This window comes from Rhinolophus sinicus, linkage group LG07 (assembly GCF_036562045.2).
Source record: "Rhinolophus sinicus isolate RSC01 linkage group LG07, ASM3656204v1, whole genome shotgun sequence".
Lineage (NCBI taxonomy): Eukaryota > Metazoa > Chordata > Mammalia > Chiroptera > Rhinolophidae > Rhinolophus > Rhinolophus sinicus.
In genome coordinates, this window is record NC_133757.1 from 59,616,955 (window position 1) to 59,634,627 (window position 17,673).

General features: G+C 39.1%; 1 long non-coding RNA gene across 2 annotated transcripts in view; it reads right to left on the minus strand.

Moving 5' to 3' along the window:
* The window catches only part of LOC141572951 (uncharacterized), a 130,973-nt gene extending 118,427 nt beyond the window's left edge, over positions 1-12,546 (minus strand). The window contains exon 1 of one of the 2 annotated variants that reach the window (XR_012498541.1): positions 12,255-12,546. This is a non-coding gene — a long non-coding RNA (uncharacterized LOC141572951). The remainder of the gene's footprint in view (positions 1-12,254) is intronic. The other variant, XR_012498540.1, reaches the window with a different exon arrangement.
* Positions 12,547-17,673: the final 5,127 nt, after the last annotated feature.

Genomic DNA, 17,673 nt, shown 5'->3' on the forward strand with positions numbered 1-17,673 from the left:
ATGTTAAGTGAAAAGGATATCAGTGATTGTTATCCGTGATGAACACAGATACAGACTTTACCCATGGGCAGTTCACAATATGACAGGAACGATAAATTATTGAACCAGAAGTCATTCTAAAATGTTATGCATGTTACAGTCAGGGAAGTACAGGATGCTGTGAGAACGCATGCTATGAGGTCCTATTGTAGACATCAGGACAGTCACTTAGCATGTGCCTGGTTTATGTAGAAGGCGCTCAGGGATGGATAGATGGATTCCCTTCCCATTCCCCTGTGTAGACCTCTGCGTCCTCTCTCATTCTCTCAGAAGAACAGGGTACGGTAACAACAGGGTGTTTTTCCTTTTATTCTTGTAGGATTCAGTAGAGCCTTTAAAATGCTAATGTAAGTGATTCCTCCTTGAGCTGGAGCCCATGTGCAGCTGTTTCCTCAGTGTACAGGACAGTGGAACCGTTTGTTGCTTAGTTTGTCACAAGCCTGGTGTTGTGCAGAAGAGCTTTATGGAAATGCCATTTTACAGCATTAATCTCTTCACCGCACATTCGTTGCCTGAGATGAAAGTCACCTCAAAAACCTCTGAGTTTTCAGCATGTTCAGATTTTCACAAGCATTTCATGGAGGTATTTTGGCCATGTGCATTCTAGATCATTTTATTTCTAAAGAAGAGATTAATTTCTCCAAGGATTGTTGATACGTATAGATACAGATATAGATATATAGAAATATATAGTGGTTGAAAGAAGATTTATACATTTTGAATTTAAAAAACAAATTTAAAAAAATTTTAATGAACCCCTACAATTTTTCATCAAGGTTCAACAATTGTCGAGATTTAACCACATTTGCTTCTCTCTCTCTCTGAAATATTTTAAAGTATATTCCAGACACCATACCATTTTATTCCTATTTTCTTTGGTATACATCCATAAAAAACATAAACCTTTTTTTCCATAATGACAAATCATTATCACACCTGGTAGAAACACCAATGTTGTGTTGGTGTCATATGACAAAAATGAGGAGCTTACGAAGGCCCAGCAATTCCTATTTTAGAATCAGGTACAGTGTGGCCCTCCAGTTGATGGGCTGTGTCTTTCTCACTTATTTTCTACCGATGGAAAACCATTCTTCAAGCTTGACAGTGCCTCTTCTCTTTTTGCCCAAACTATTGGAACAAATGCAGTGTTTTAATTTGGTAGTCTTATGGACCTACTTAGTGACAAAATAAAGGAGAATTCAACCCATACAATGTGTCTCTTTACATTTTCCTTTTCCATTTATGATTCCGTGATACTGCATGATTTCACTGAAAGAGGTTGGAAAACCGTTGGTCTGGTTGGCAACTGTTGGACTTCTTTGTAGAGGGGTCAGGAAGTCCTCCCTTCACAGAGTAGCTGAGGGACGAGGCCATATGTCCCTTTCCTCTCTACATATCTGGGCTGTCCAAACATGTGGTAGAGTGTGACAGGCAGACGAGTCTCCTATTGCATGGCTTCATCCCAAGAGAAACATGTGACTGGATTCCTAACTTGAAATTGATGTGCTGAGGAATCCCAGCACCTCTTCCTTCAGTAGGAGAGGAAAGTGTGATTGAATGCTGCCAGCTGTGAGATTCTCATTAGAGCAGGACCTCACGGTCAATCACCTCTTTATTTGACAGCTCAAAAGGCCTGTTACAGAGTGCCCAAAGTGCTTCCTGTCTGGGGCAAACAGGAAAATTATGGCTTTCATATGTAACACTGATAGTTTCTTCTGTTATTTACCTTAACAAAGCCACTCAGCGCAATTAGTGCAGACTACCAAAGGCTCTCGGTTATATTTAGCTAGCAGATTCCGTTTAAGGTTCAAGTAGCTAGTGATCTGAAGCACAGACTGCTGTCCCAGCAGCCCTAATGAGCTGGAAATCACAGGGAGAATAAGCATAGAACATTTGCCTGGTGGGAGAGTGATTGAACTTTGAAATGCGCTGAACGGTTCCGTTTAGTGTCCTCAACTGTTTTACACAGGGATGTCCTGAAATTAAGAGATCAAATGTGAACTTTGCCACTTTTGTGGTTATTTCTCCCACTTTTTATTGTCAGCTCCCAGCTGTGGGCTTCCCAGGGTTCATGCCAAAAGTGTTCAGCAGAGCCCTGACAGAACTCTGAAAGGATCACGGAGATCAATGGCAAGGAAGGGACTGGCTCACTGTGTCACACTCAGGCACGGAGGTTAGAAAACAGAAGAACAGAACACTAGTTAGAACACTAGGGAGAACAGTGGCAGTGGAGGTTTGAAGAAGTGGGAGCTGAGGAAATCACCTGGCATACAGGTCCTGTCAAGCCACTGGTAGAATGTGCAAAAGTGACGTGGGGACAGCCAAAGCACAGAAAGCCATGGAGTTGGCCAGGGGCCCAGGGCCAGAAGGCTCTGGTAAAGGAGATAGAGCAAAGCTTGGTGTCAGGCTGACTACAGGTTGATTCAAACTCTAAGGTCTTTTTGACTGTAGGTAAATCTTGAATGTTCTCAGCCTCAGCTTTTTATTTATAAAAGAAGGAACAAACAAATGCCCAGCTCATAAGAATGGTGCAGTAAGTGAAAGTAATAATGTTAAAAAGAAAAAGGCACGTCACAGTGCTTGGCCTGTAGACATGCTCGGTGTCTGGGGACGACTTTTGATCTTTATCATTGTTCAGCGGTCTGATCAGACATAAGCTAACAGTGGAACATCTTTCTCAGTATACTGTGCTCTTGTTCTTTAAAGGAGAAACAATGTGACTTCTCACTCCACTCTGGTTGTTTCCTTGGGTCACTGGTTGCATATTTTGTCTTTAAAGCTAGACTCTTTGTGAATATTTTGGGTAATGTTTTGTCCTACATCCGGACAGAATATGAAAAGGCAGTTTTGAAGTCAGTGTGTTTATGCTGAGAACACACTCAGGAAGAACCAGTAACAGTTTTAAATATACATTTAGGGCAGGTGTCTTTTGTGAACTGACACTTATGGAGAACAACGTGTCAGTCCCTGCAACATGCATACATTTTCTAATTTAATTCTCATATCACATAAAAGAGAAATTATTAGTATATACTCCATTTCATGGGAGAGGAGACTTGCTTATAGCCACAGGGATTGACATTGGTAGTTCACGGATGTTCTAAATCCGTTGTGCTCCCTTCACAGTTTGACAATTACCTATTTTGTAAATCCTGCCTCTCCAACAAAATAATCACCAAACCCCTACATTTCCAAGCCTCCCTTGCTGCCAGGGTACAGACAAGTGACTTAGATTCTACCAGTTAGATGGGAGACTAGGGACCCAGACAGGATATGAGGTGCCCACTTAATAGTGGCACGAAAGTCAGAGGCGACGTGGTTGTGGGTTCATGCAGCAGCAACTTCATAATGGGAACCATAATGGTTCTGGGCAATATTTATGAAAGCTCAGTAAGGCCTCTTGCCTCTGCTTTTCCAGAGAATGTGATTTTTCTAAAATTCCTGAACAAACTCCCCAAAGTCAACAGTTCAGAACCTCAACTGAGAATCTGGTTTGGGCTGTGGTCTTTATTTATCTAAAATTTGTTATACCTGAGAAAAATTATTATCTGCTGCTCATGTCTCCTCCTGCTGTTTCACTGGCTTTCTTCTGTGCAGGCTGTGGGGTGGAGCAGAGCCCAGCAGTCTTGCCTGTATCTACCTCCCCAGCCAGGTGACGCTCAAGCCTCTGTGCTAAAAAGCCCAGGCAGAGCCATCTCACCAGCTGCTGGTGTCTCTTTCCTGGCAGTTTGTTTCCTATATTTAACAAAATCCAAAGAAAACTTTAGAGTTCCAGGGCTGAGCAGAATAGCAGATTATACCCCGCTATGATCCCCCATCTCGCTTTTTTGGGACCACTGAGCCACATTAATTACCATGATCTCTTTCTAAGAGGTTGAACAAGAACAGTGCTTTTGTGACTCACTTGCTCTGGTCCCACCTTCTTCATCTGCTTTGGGGCCAATCACAGCTCTGAGCCGAGGAGAAACCATCGCAGGAATTTCCCAAATGAGCCTTTAATCATTAGCTGGTTGACTCCTACGGGTGCCCAAGTTTCCTATTGCCGTTTATCGGTGTCTCTTTAGTCCTTATTCTGTACCTAGCTTGCTAATAGTATATTTATGGGCTGGAAAAACCTGTGATCTCATTTACCTCTATAAGCTTTCAGTTGTGTAGCCGACCTAGTATTCCCTCCACAGAAAATGTCCTGTTTGCCTGGCACTCGGAGGAATGTCAAATGTAGAAGAAGTCAGTGTGCAAAATAGAGGGAAACAGGCCTTTCTCTAAGTAATTTCTTTTAAAAAATTCTATTTATCTATCTATCCATTTTTAGCCTGCTCAGATTTCTACTTATTGTGTCAATTTTTGTATTTTATGGTCTTCTGGGAAATTATCCCTTTCACTGAGTTTTTTCAATGGCATAATTTTATAAGTGTGCGGGGTATTCACTTATAATTTAAAATAATCTCTTGTATATAGTTAGCTACATCTTCATCCTCCTTTACATTTTGTTAATTTATACCTTTCTCTTTTTCTCAATTAGTTCCAGCATGAGTTTGTTTCTTTTATTAGTATTTCCAGGGAACCAGGTTTTATGTATATTAATTTTACTATTTTTCTATTTGTTTATGTCTACTTTTGTTTGTGTTATTTTCCTCCTTTTCCCCTAAGATTTCCAAGTGAATGCTTAGCACTATTATTTTTCCTTTTATATTGTAACAGAATCATCTATAGCTCTAATTTTACAAATGAGGTCAGCTTTTCCAGGATCCCATAAGTTTTGCTATTTTAAAAGAAATATTTTAATTATTTTCTAACTTTACAGTTATTATGTTCTGCATTCCTTTCCTCATCTATATTATGCAGTATAGCATGAAAGTTAAAATTGTGGCTTTTTCATACAATTAGCTGGGTTAGAAACTCAATTCCTAACCAACATATGAGCTTCTTCAGAGATATGTGGTGAGGATTGTGTGGGTAATACACATAAAAGGTTTTGTTTAACCATTCTAGATGTGTTCATAGCAAAGTTCCTTCAGGCATATTCAAGAATCTCTGACTCCTTGGGACAGTGAGTGTATTGCCTACAGGCGCAGGCATCTCAGGATGTGTATTGTAGCTGCAGCCCTACATACTGTAAGTAATTTAGGGTGTGCTCCTGTTCTTGCTGACTTGGGTTCTTTCTTTGAGTTTCCTATTTGTTCATACGCCTTCCTCTATGGAGCCCACCCTCCCCAAATCTATGCAATTCCTCTTCTTTACGTGGTATGGATTAATCACCTCATAAGGCAGCACACATCTTCTTACCATTTCTCTCTCTCTCTCTCTCTCTCTCTCTCTCTCTCTCTCTCTTTTTAGTTGTATGAGTTCTTCATACATTTTGGATATTAGCCTCTCATTGCAGGTATTGATATTGTTTGGAAATATCTTCTCCCATTCGGTTGGTTGCCTTCTTTGTTTTGTTGATGGTTTCTTTTGCTGTGCAGCAGCTTTTTAGTTTGATATAGTCCCACTTATTTATTTTTGCTTCTACTTTACTTGCCTTTGAGTTCAAATTCATAACATCCTCTCTGAACCCAAGGTCCATAAGTTTAGTACCTATGTTTTCTTCTATGCAATTTATTTTTTGAGGTCTTTTATTTAGGTCTTTGATCCATTTTGAGTTAATTTTGGTGTATGGTGACAGATAGCAGTCTAGTTTCTTTTCTTTTTTTTTTTTTGGACGTGGCTTTCCAATTTTCCCAGCACCATTTATTGAAGAGGATTTATTTTCTCCTTTGTATGTTTTTGGCTCCTTTGTCAAAAATTATCTGCCCATATATATGTGGGTTTTTTTCTGGGTTCTCATTTCTATTCCATTGGTCTATGTGTCTTTTTCTGCCAATGCCATGCTATTTTGATTACTGTCATTTTGTAGTATAATTTGAAGTCAAGGAATATGATAACTCCAGCCTTGTTCATTTTTTTCAGGATTGCTTTAGCTATTCAGGGCCTTTTGTGGTTGGTTCCATACAAATCTAATGATTTTTTTTGTTCTATTTCTTTTTAAAAATGCCATTGGGATTTTGATGGGGATTACATTAAATTTGTATATTGCTTTGGGTAATATGGACATTTTAACTATGTTGACTCATCCAATCTATGAACATGGAAAGTCTTTTTATTTTTTTGTATCTTCAATTTCTTTTAATATGTCTTGTGGTTTTCAGCATATAGGTCCTTCACATTCTTTGTTAAGTTTATTCCTAGGTATGTTATTCTTTTTGTTGCAATTGCAGAAGGAATTTTTTTAAAATTTTTGTTTTCTGAAATTTCATTGTTAGTCTATACAGGGTTTCCCTGAAAATAAGACCTAGCCAGACAATCAGCTCTAATTCGTTTTTGGAGCAAAAATTAATATAAGACCCCATATTATTTTGCTATAATATAAGACCAGGTCTTTAATATAATATAACATGATATGATATGATGTGATATGATATAATATAATATAATACTGAATCTTATATTAATTTTTGCTCCAAAAGATGCATTAGAGCTGATTGTCTAAAACATGGTAGTAATGTAATGGATTTTTGTACATTGATTTTATAGCCAGCAACTTTACTGTATTTGTTTATTGCTTCTAATAGTTTTTTGGTGGGGGTCTTTTAGATTTTTCTCTGTAAAGAATCATATCATCTGCAAAAAGTAACAATTTTATTTCTTCATTTCCAATTTGGATGCCTTTATTTCTTTCTCTTGCCTGATTGCTCTGGCTAGAACTTCTAGTACTATTTTGAATAACACTGGTGAGAGTGGGCATCTTTGTTTAATTTCTGATCTTAAAGGAAAAACTTTCAGTTTTTCTCCATTGAGTGTGATATTAGCTGAGGTTTTGTCATATATGGCTTTTATTATGTTGAGGTTCTTTCCTTCTATACTCATTTTATTGAGTGTTTTAATCAAAGCACAATTATAGCAGGGTACCTAAATACACCAATGACAGATACGGATAGATCACCTAAACAGAAAAATCAATAAGGAAATATCACACATTAGATGAAATGGACATAATTGACCTTTACAGAACCATTCATCCCAGAACACCAGATTATACATTCTTCTCTTGTTTACATAGAACATTCTCAAGGATAGACCATATATTGGGACACAAAACTAGCCTCAACAAATTTAATAAGATTGAAATCATGCCGAGCATATTCTGCAACCAGAATGCTTTGAAATTGGGAATCAACTGCAAAAAAAGAAAAAAAAAAGTGGGAAAAACCACAAATATGTGGAGATTAAAGAAAATGTTACTAAAGAATAACTAGGTCAAAGAAGAAGTAAAAGAAGAGATCAAAAGATACATAGAGAAATATTAGAATGACAATAAAACATATCAAAACTTTTGGGATACAGCGAAGTGGTAATAAGAAGGAAGTTTATATCATTACAGACCTATTCGAGAAACAAGAAAAATAAACAAACTAATATTACATCTTAAAGCACTAGAAAAAGAACAAATGAAGCCCAAAGTCAGCAGAAGGAAGGAAATAATAAAAATTAGAGCAGAATTAAATGAAGTAGAAAACAAAAAAGACAATAGAAAAATTAACTCAACAAAGAACTGGTTCTTTGAAAAAATTAATAAAATTGAGAAACCTCTGGCTAGGCTTGCTAAAGATTGTAAAGACTCAAAGAAAATCAGAAATGAAAGAGAATTTACAACAGATACCATACAAATATAAAGGACCATACAAGAATACTATGAAATGAGTTTTGTTTCTTCATTTTTTTTTTTTTTTTTTTAAAGCTCATAGACACAGGCAAAAGTTTAGTGGTTGCCAGAGGGTAAGGGGGGAGAGGGGTGGTAGATGAGGGTAAAGGGGATCAAATATACAGTGATGGAAAGAGAACTGATTTTGGGTGGTGAACACACAATGTCATATATAGATGATGTATTAAATAATTGTACACCTGAAATCTATGTAACTTTACTAACAATTGTCACCCCAATAACCTTAAATTAAAAAAAAAAAAAGAATAATATGAAAGACTATATGCCGCCAAATTCAATAACTTAGAAGAAATGGGCACTTTCTTAGGAATATATAACCTTCCTAGACTGATTACAAAGAACTAGAAAATCTAAATGGGCTGATCAACAGGAAGGAATTTGAAAGAATCATAAAAAACACCCCAAAACTAAAAGTCCAGAGCCAGATGGCTTCACTAGTGCATTTTACCAAACATTCAAAGAAGATTTAATACCTACCCTTTTCAGACTGTTCCAAAAAATTAAAGAAGAGGAAATATGTCCTAACTCATTTTATGAGGCCAACCTTATCCTGATACCAAAACCTGATAAGGATAACACAAAACAAGAAAGCTACAGCCCAATATCTCTGATGAATACTGATGCAAAAATCCTAAACAAAATATTAGCAAATCGAATTCAATAATACATTAAAAAGATAACACATCATGATCAAGTGGGGTTCATTCCAGGGGCACAACAACACATGCAAATCGATCAATGTTCTTCTTACTCTTTTGGTTGTGTGTGCCATGTTTTCTTTGTTCTTAGTATAGATTGGAACATAAATATTCTAGTTTCTAAACACTTAAAGTGATTATTTGAAGACAAAAAGGAACATTCTTGTGTAATCAGTCAGGTGTGGTGAAATGCAATCATTTAAAACTCTTTATGGAATATGAGAAGTTCTTGCTCTTTAGCTTATTTCCACAAGTCCTTCTCCTTTTCCATTCTTTATTAATTTCATCTGGGACTTAAGTTGTTCAACTTTTTATTTGATGATTTTGTTTAAAAATTAATATAGTATATTATCGTATCATATAGCACATTTATTAGCAAAAGTCCTTGCGCTCTGGTTATGTTCATCTTGATTTTGTTCTCTATTGGATAGTTTCTTTACCTGCTTGTCAAAATAGTCTCAGAAGAAATAGTGCTTTAATTCAGCTTTTAATACTTTGGATAATGCTTTTTTCTTTCAGTTGGTTGACATATTCCTGAGTCTTAATGCAGAAGCTTATCTAGCTACAAGCTTTACTTATCAATGGTAGCTTGACTGACGCAGTGTAAACATTGGGTCACATCTTTCCCCTTCAAATTTTCTGAAAATGAAATTACAGCTGTCATGAATTTTTGTGTCTCCCCCACCAGTTTTTGATTAAACAGAGTTTCATTCCAGTTACTGGAAACCGCTCAGGAAAATCCCTTTACGAGTATGTAGCCTGAGACCTATGACATCACCAGTAAGTGTTACCTTTTCATAGAAATGGTATGGATTGGTTGGCTATCATGATTGTTTCTTGCCAGATTCTCTGAAGTCTGTTTCTATAATTGTAACATGGGAGGAGAGCCTGTGGGGTCTGCTCCAAGGTCTTCTGCTTAGAAATCAAATCATGATTACTCGAGTTTTGTTTTTCTGTCAAAGAAAAAGGAGGAATTTTCACTTCATAGCCCAACAATAATTTCATGATTGAAGGACATATGTGGCTTATTTTATTTATTTTATTTCTCCAAGAAGGTGTTACAAAAGGTTTGGAACGTATTTCACTCAGTTCCCCTCTCTGAGTGGAATCCCTGGGTTCCTGGTTTATGCCAACAGAGACTTACCTGCAAAGTATTGGTAACTCTGCTCTCACCTTCTCTTGTCACCAAGGAGACTCTCCAGTTTGGAGGCTCTGAGTCTTTCAAATAAGTAAGGAATCTGCCTCCTGGCAGAGGACAGAAATGTTGCAATAATATTTGGACGTTAATGGATACTGATTTTGCATGGGAGCCAAAGGAGAATGATGTCCTTTTATTATTTTCTCCCAGGGTCAGGAGGCTGTCCAAATACTGTCACACTGTAAAGAAGTTGCCCAAATCAGTGGTTCTTTAACTTTTGTGAATATTAGCATCACCTGGAAAACATAGGAGCTATACAAAGACCCAGGACCTAGCCTATCCTGGGCCACTGTACTCTCTCTATTAGCTCTCTAGATGGTTGTGATACACCCCAACTCTGAAAACCACTGCCCTAAATTGGGACCCTCCATTCATTTTTTAACAGCTCTCTGGTGAATTTCACCTTTCCTGAACGCCACCATGACCTGCCTTCTAAGCTCTCCTGAGAACTCTCAAAAAGACTCTAATCCTTTTTATTTTCTGGCCCCAAACATACTAAAAAGTTTGTTTGCATCTCTGATTCAACTACATGAAAGAATGTCCAATGTTTTTCCAGATGTGAATGGCCAAGCCTGGTTCTTGTGTCATCTGTCTAGATCTGCTCTCTGCTTTACTTTCCACCTTACGCCGCTGGCAGGGGCTCACCGACACCTGGTGATTTTTAGTGACTTTGCTGCCCTTACTAAAAACTTGTTTTCTTTCTCCTTTGGAATTTTTGTTTCCTTTAAGATCTATACCAATGATGTCGTTATTCTTAACATCCTACCTGTGTCTGCCACCCCCACAATCTATTCTTATACCAACAGCTAAAATGATCCTTTGGGTGGTAAACATACAATGCAATATACAGATGTGTATTGTAGGATGGTACACTTTAAGCCTACATAATTTTATTAGCCAATGTCACCCCAATAAATTTAATAAAACTTATTAAAGAAATACGTCTCCTCAAATCCTCCAATGACTACTCATGGTAAGCTCCAATTCTATTTATGGCTTTGTAATAATCTTGTTCCTGGTGTATTTTTGTCCTTGTGGCTGAGCACCCTCTCCTTTGGTGTAGTGGATGCTTTGATGTGTCTCCTCTTCAGGACTGAAAGAATTATTTCCTGCAGCCTCCAGGCCCCCATGGAAATTGCCCACTGATGGAGAAAGCTGTTTTTATCAAGGCTATGCCCCTTTTTGAGGGGCATGCAGATGACTGGTGGATAAATGACATAGAGTCTGGCAGCTCTGAAGGGCCATTCCAGATAGAGAGCTCTGAGTGCCTGCCTTAGTCCCCTGTCAAGACAGCATCATTTTCCTTTGTTCAATCCGGCTTTCTCCCGCTTCTTTGTATACATGTTGATCCGAAGCATAGTCCTTAAATATACTTCCTGCACAATCATCACATCCTCAGAGTCTGCTTCCCAATTTGCAATAGTTGACCACTTCCTTCAAGATCCTCAATCCTCTTGCTTGGCTTGAACAATGCCAAGCCCAAGTGTACCTCAGGACTTTTGTATGGATTCTTTCTTCTGCCTTATTGCTCTTCCCTTTTTCAATCCTGATGGCTTGCTTTCACTTCCTCTGGTCAAATGCCACCTCATTGAGCAGGCCTTTGTGGCCTCCCTAATATAAAATAAAAAAACCTTTTCTCATAACCTTATTTTATTTTCCATCACTCCTTATGCCATCTGACCGAAATATTTCTTTTTACTATATCTTCCTCTACCAATGTGTATGTTTCATGGGAATGTTTTATTTATTACTTTTTCCCCAGTGTCTGGCTCATAGGAAGAGCCAAACAAATATTTGTTGAAAACATGAATAAATGAGTAAATTTGATCTGCCTTCCTGCTCTAAGCCTGCCAGTACTTTCTCTTTCTGTGCCTCCTGTTTGGTTGCAGTTGGATGGTTGGGATTTCCAACTAGAAAGAGCCCATTTTAGAGTATGTTATTCACTTTCTGATTTGGTGAGGAAGGTGAAAAAAAAATATAGGATTCTTGAAAGAGTGGCTATTTTCCCAGATGAGGAAGGGGAAATAATCTTCTGGCTTGTTTCTTTTCTTCATGGTCTTATTCTTTTTCTCCTATTTCTTCCTCTAACTTTTCGTCTGCTATATATTTGAGTGATCTCAAAGCATTGGACACTGACCTCTGTGTCTACAGCACTTTTGCCTTTAACCTCATCACTGCCTGTAACGTGTGAATTACAAAGGGAGGTGCTGCGCTGTCACCATAGTGATCAGTAGCCATTTGCTGGACCACAGAAGTAGACGTCATCATTTCTGAGTACCAGTTATTACTGGTGAGTCTCCACCAATTCACTCATTCACTGCCTTCATACTCATATACTTCTCTTATCTATTAAAATCCTCCTTTATTAAAACAACGATGAAGAAAAAGCCCTTGTGACACAGTATCTCAATTAAGAGAAATGAAAATTAGTAAGTCCTAAACCCACATTTGTCCTATACTCGATAAACACCTTTTTCCCCCCACAAAGGAATATGAGAACTGCACATTTTTTCCCCACTGCGAGCAGATTACAGTGTGAAGGAAGCCATCTACTTACCCATGTAATTTCTGGAAGATCTTGATTCTGAAGGGCTGTTTGTAGATCCCGTCAGAGGTGCCCAGGTAAATGAGCAGTGACTGTTTCAATTAACTGATAAGAATCTATTAGCACGGATCCAAACCATTTCGTTGAACACAGAGCATTGTGCACAAATAACTATCAGTGTGGCTGTCATTTCCTGTTGATGAAATATGAGGGTTCTGTGTGTGACACAGTCCAGAAGGTGGCGCCATCCACATTTAAGGAACGTCTGAGTTTTAAATGCCAGTGGGCCCTGGCCCTGCGCAGGTAGCAATTTGTGAGCAGTTCCTTTAATTGGATGGTTTGAAGAACAGAGTGCACCTTTTCTGTGTCCAGCAGGCCTTCCCCTTTGAGGAGGTCGGGACATTCACAGTCTGCTTATTTCCCTCGACAGGCGAGCGCAGTGGGGAGAACAGGGCCGCAGCAGTAGGAGGACTTGCTTTGAAATCCTGGCTTTGCCATTTATAGTCTGTGTAGCCCTGAGCATGGTACTTAACCTTGGTTTTGCTCAACATAATTTAAGATTAATAAGAACTCTGTCTTCAGGCTCTGAAGATTAAATGAAATAACGTATGCTAAGCGTGCTACATATTGTCAGGTCTGCACACCTAGTCTTTGTTTGAATTAGAAAAGGACACGGTTCTGGAGTGGTGCAGCCCATCAGACTGGCATGGTGAGTGGAGAGTGGGCTGGACCGCAGCCCCCATCAGACCCTGCATGGGCCACGTGCCTTTGTGGCTTCCCTGACTCTCCCCTCCTCCCACTATACCGGGGACTTGTGAACCTGGATTTTATTGATATAGACAGGCTCATCTTAGATGACTGAGCATGGCAAGAATTACTTCCCAAAGAGGAGGAGGGTGCAATGTTGCTCTTTTGGAGGGAGGTGAAAGAGAAATAGCCAGGACAATTTAAGACTTAAAATACACAATCAGTACGCTACAGAACTGGAGTGGAAGAAAAAAAACCAGCATGTAAATTGAACAAAGAATTCTTGGAGATCTGAAGTGCAAGCTTAGCCTTCAAAGCAGGAAATTTTACCTGCTTGGGAAACTGGATTTGTTAACCTTTGGGATGTTGAAATTTCTGGGTAACTTAACAGGGTGTCTAAAATGTGGGTTCCTTCTTTCCAGCAGTGCAGCTCTAGCAGTGGGACAGGTTGCTATGGAAACCCTGAAGCTGGAAGTTCCTCCATGCCTTGGAAAGGCTGTCAATTAGATCCATGCACTTGGGGAATCTAATAAAAACAGACACTTGTCATTTTTCCAGTAGTCATCTACCATTATATACATTTAAAATTTGCCCATGGAAAGAAAAGCCTGCGGTTAAGTTTAGCTGTTTATATTAAGAGAATTCCCTTGTGTGGCTTTGACAGGGCAGATTTTTTTCTCTCCCTCTACATTAAAAGAAAACAGTAAGGCCTTCTAGTGTTGAGCAGAAACACAATTAGGAGAGTCTCTTATAGTGATTCATTCTAGGCTGTTGGAGGGGAGCCTCCTCAGTCCTACATCGTATTTGAGGTGGGGTACTATGGGCCACCTCTTCATATTTACCCCTTTCAGGCTGGGTCCCCAGAGCTTTTGGTATTGTGAACCCACAATGACTGACTGATAGGTACTGTCCTTTTAATGGGGGCAGATCAGAAAAGAAACCTTCATTAGACATCATTTTCTTCAAATGTCAGATGATGAGGAAGAAGGAATCATGGTTTTTGCTTTGACTGACTTGTCATTTGAGGTCAAGTCCTAGGACCTGACTTTCTGAGAACGCAAATCAATAGTCAGTATACAAGCTGCAGTCAGAAGAAGAGCTGGTTCCAAGATTGGCTATTACTATTTGTTTTCAATGAAATGTGTGTATTTGCTTATTTTTACCCAAACATGCTATTTTTGAGTTGCAATTTGCAGACAAGCACTTATACTTCTTATTGTGGGTATAACTAATAATAAGATAGAGACACTTTTTTATTTATTTTTATTTTTTAATTGGGCTGGGAACTGAGGTCCTGCTGGTCATGACCAATGTCAGGCACATACAAAGAGCTGAAAGCACCTATTTAATCAAGTCTGTCTTCGCTCAATCCATTAGGCAGCCAAATGACAATTGAAAATCCAATTCCCCACTTTGAGAATTAATGACTGGTGCCTCCTTGACTTCTGAGTTCAGGGCATCCTACTCTTTTTACTCTTCTTTTAAATGTCAAATCATAAGTAGGTCAACAGGAACCAGTGTTGTTAGTTCTCCAGTTAAGTTCTTTCATAAGAATGTAGCAAACTTCACTACATTTGGTTTGCAGCAATATTTGAAAATTGCACTTTATGCTCTGCATCTGATTGCTTCTGGTAATTATCCCATCTCTGCTTGTGGCAAAGAGGCTAACAATATTGATATGGAAAGACACATATTGCTTGGCTTCATGGATTGAATTGGGAGGGCAGTAATTATACATATCCCCAAAGTACATATATTATGTAGCTCTAGATAAAGATTACGCTAAGAAACCCTTTCTTGGTGTGGTAATTAGTACAGCAAGAAGCAGTACTAATATAGAAGCAGCAAGCCTGAGTCAGATATCTGTCCCCATAGCGCTCTCCTCTAATATCAAACACCACAGATAGGTGGTTGGCTGAATGATTACCCACATTAAATGTAGTGAAGTAGCAAGTGTGACCAAATGGTGAAGACATAAGACTTGACATGGGCTGTACCACTAATTCACTGTGTAATCTCGGGAAAGTCATTCCGCCTATCTGGTTATCAGTTTTACCACTGATATTATCAAAGAGTTGAACTAATTGAGCACAGCATTCCTTTTTTGATTCTGTAAGTGCAAAGCCCACCATGTGACCTTTGGGAACTAAGCAAATATCTCCCTCCTAGATGGGCAGGGAAGACCCCATTCCCACAGAAGCAAGACTTTTGCTTTAGCTTAACCATGAGGACATTTGAGGGCTAGAATGTTTGTCTTGCTTCTGCATACCGTCAGCAAGAGTCTAAATATCTCTCTGTCTCCAACAGCAAAAGTTGTCCAGGTAGGGCGCTCGCCAACACCCTCTTTAAGTGTTCTTAGATGAAAAGAAGAGGTAGGTTGCTCTGAGTGGGTCTTTCAGTTGATAGTCATAGGATTGTGAAGATGTGGCAGCATGGTAGTAGCTTCAATTCTCTGAAATTTTTTGGTTTACTACTTGAGATGGTAGCACAAGAGTAGAACCTTGAAAAGAGCTGAGGGGTGGTCATCTTCTCTATAAGTTCTGTTAATGACAATCATTTTACAGAGAAAATTGTTCCTCTCTGGGCAGTACCTCCTCTGAGGCGATGCTCTCTGCCAGCAGAAGGGAAAATTATAACAATTACAAACTTGATCTTGGCTGTGACCCTTGAATTGACCCTTTGAAGGAACATGGATTATGTCCGAGTCTGCTATCTCTATGAAGAGACAAACTGTCTTCAGAATTGCTTTTGAGGCCCTATCCTGTCATCGTGAAACTGCAGTTAGTAATCTTGCCAACATTTTTCAGATTTGGTGCAGATAAGCTTGAACACATTCAGTTCCCTGGTTTCCAATGTTATTTAGAGAATTGGATGATTTAAGGCACTTATTTTCTTTAACTCAATTCTCATCATAATCCATCAACATCATAGTACTTTTATTCTCCATTTCATGTTTCTATTATCCTATTAGCTGGGAGTAACCTGAGTAATATTTTTCTTTACTATGACCCTGTCTCCTCTTTGCCTTGGCTAGAACTCAGGGATTACATACCTTTCACTAAATCAAAATTCAGCCATCCTCTGACCAACAATTTTCATAAGCCAATTTTATTCCTTGACGTTTGCAAGAGATGAAATGAAGGCATTTTCTTCTGTTCCATGTAAATGACATTTACAACAATGTCTTTAAATCAGAGACCTGAAATGTCTCTCAAATTATAGAGGCCAATACTTCTGTGATCAACCACAGTCCATGGTGTCCCTGTGCTGTCTCCATGAAAGTGAGAGTAAGTTTTGGGATTCAGGGTAAATCCAGCTCCTGGGTCCTAAGGAACATGGCCCCATTGTGGCTCTGGTGTGGTGACTCAGCAGAAGTGTAGTACAAGATATGAGAAAGCCATCATTCTCAGAAATGCTCCATCTCCCATTAGGTTTCCAGGTGAAATTGACATTCCCCATTGTCAAGGAGCCCATGGCACTGAATGAGCTCACCGGATGCAAAGATGCTGGCCTGATTCAGGGGCATTTCTGCTTTTGCTGAATTGTTTGCCTCTGTATTGGAAACCTCACTGATCACAGGCTAGAATAGGAGGGCAGAATTTACTCTCTTCATTCAAGGTCACGTAAGGAACGTAAGGAATGTAGTTTCTCCTGTACAACTTTATTTATTTATTTATTTTTTTACCTCCATCATAGTAGTAGAGGGAAATATGATAATCAAAGTACCAGTAGTTCAGTGCAATTTGACAAAACACTAAGTGAGAGTCTGCTGTACCCGGAGTAGTGAGATGAAGAGGAGATAAGACAGTCACTGGTTGTGAGGTGTCATAATTTGAGTGGATTTGATGTGGGACATGCTAGACTTAGTGACATGGGCAGTGGGGAAAGAGAGGGAGTCAGGGCTGGGATTATAGAAATGAACCATCTCTGGAATTTTCCTCTCTAAACAGGTGGCCGGCGTTGGAATATACTGCAAAAAAGCAACTGCAATATGTTGTATTTCGTATCTGAAGGAATGTGACTCTAGGCCAGGCCTAACCAAGTTGTATGGATGGGGTACCTAGAGCTACATGGTTTGTCCGTGCAGACATGGCCCTTGCTGCTGGCTGGGGAAGCAAGTCAGACACTGATTCCTGAAATGAGGGCCAGTGTGAGTTCAGCAGACTGTCAGAGTTCTAGCCACAGAAATAGGGTTGAGACATGGTTTCATTTCTCACATTGTACCAATCACCTCCATTCTCTTTCATACTTAATTCACTTGGCTTCTGGGTCATCAAACAATTCTTTTTTTGTTTGTTTGTTTTGTTTTGTTTTCTACCTAACAGCTTACTCTTCCCAGTCCCTTTACCAGTTCTGTTACCAGGAAATTTTGTACCTAGGCTCTTCATCTTTTTGAAGCAATAATTCAATCAACAGACAGTTTTTGTGCAGAACAAAACAGCCAGAAATTTATCAGTAAAAGAGAGTATACTCCAAGACCTGAAGGGGGCTGACCCAAGAGAGGGAAGCAACCCCGCCTTCCACTGTATGAAGGTTTTTATTTATTTCTATGGGTAGGATTGCTTCCCCCTCTTCCTTCTCCTGTCTCTCTTTCTCCCCCTGAGGTGACTGGGTCTCCCTTCTCTGGCATTTAACAATGTATTGCTTTGATTTAGACAGGCACTGGTAAACACATCCCTTAGGG